Here is a 1,222-nt window from a genome sequence, read left to right as displayed (position 1 = left end):
TTGATGTTTTTATTTATGATTATGAAGGTCTTGGTGATGATGTAAAGGTTGGTGAGGGATTAAATATTGATGATGAGTGTGTGGATGATGGTGTCACTCTCAAAATAAAGGTTAAGAAAAACATGTAAAGTTCTCCTTTAAAAAAATGTTATGTCTTTCTACACTCTTATTTTCACTTGTGTATTTACAAAACCTTAGTGTATAAATCAAGAGGCTAAAAAGATAAGGTCATGAAATTGTGTGGACTCTATCAGCCCACCATCAATTCATGGAAGACGATGTTGTGCAAAGAGGCTATTGAATCTTCTTTTTCTCTTTGTATTAGCTACAAGGGATACTATTCACTTGAAATTAAGAGGGCTAGGGCTATTCAATCAAGTGAAATACATGATTAAGATGAGATAGTGATGCTCTAATCACAATTAATGACACAATAATTTGCATTAAACAAGACTCTAAAATCATTCTAAATCCATACTAAAGTGACTCTTATTTTCACTTATGCATTTACAAAACCTTAAAATACTTTAGGGTCTTAACCTTAAGGCTTTACTCTAAATTGAGAGGCTAAAAAAGATAAGGTCATGAAATTGAGAGGCCAAAAGAAGATAAGGTCATGAAATTGTGTGGACTCTATCAACCATTAGGGTCTCAACCTTAAGGTTCTAACTTTAGGGTCACAACCTTAAGGTTTTAACTCTAAATTGAGAGGCTAAAAAAGATAAGGTCATGAAATTATGTGGACTCAACCTTAAGGTTTTAACTCTAAATTGAGAGCCTGAAAAAGAAAAGGTTATGAAATTGTGTGGACTCAACCTTAAGTTTAGCTCTAAATTAAGAAACTAAAAAAGATAAGGTCATGGAATTGTGTGGAGTCTATCATCCATTAGATAATAAGCCATAGTGGAGGAGGATGTTGTGTAGAGAGGCTATTAAAACTTCTTATTCTATTTGCTATTAGCTACTACAAGGGATACTATCACTTGAGATTAAGAGGGCTAGTGGGGGAGGATGTTGTGTAGAGAGGCTATTGAATATTCTTATTCTCTTTGATATTAGCTACAAGGGATATCATTCACTTAAATTAAGACGGTTAGGGTTGTTCATAGCAAGTAATCAAATCCATGATTAAGATAAGATAATGATGCTCTAATCATAATCAATGACATAAAATAATTTTCATAAAACAAGACTCTAATACCATCCATAATAAAGTGACCTT

Source organism: Cibotium barometz, chromosome 11 (assembly GCF_041138505.1).
Source record: "Cibotium barometz isolate CiBa-2024 chromosome 11, ASM4113850v1, whole genome shotgun sequence".
Taxonomy (NCBI): Eukaryota; Viridiplantae; Streptophyta; class Polypodiopsida; order Cyatheales; family Cibotiaceae; genus Cibotium; species Cibotium barometz.
Note: the sequence above shows the minus strand (reverse complement) of the source record.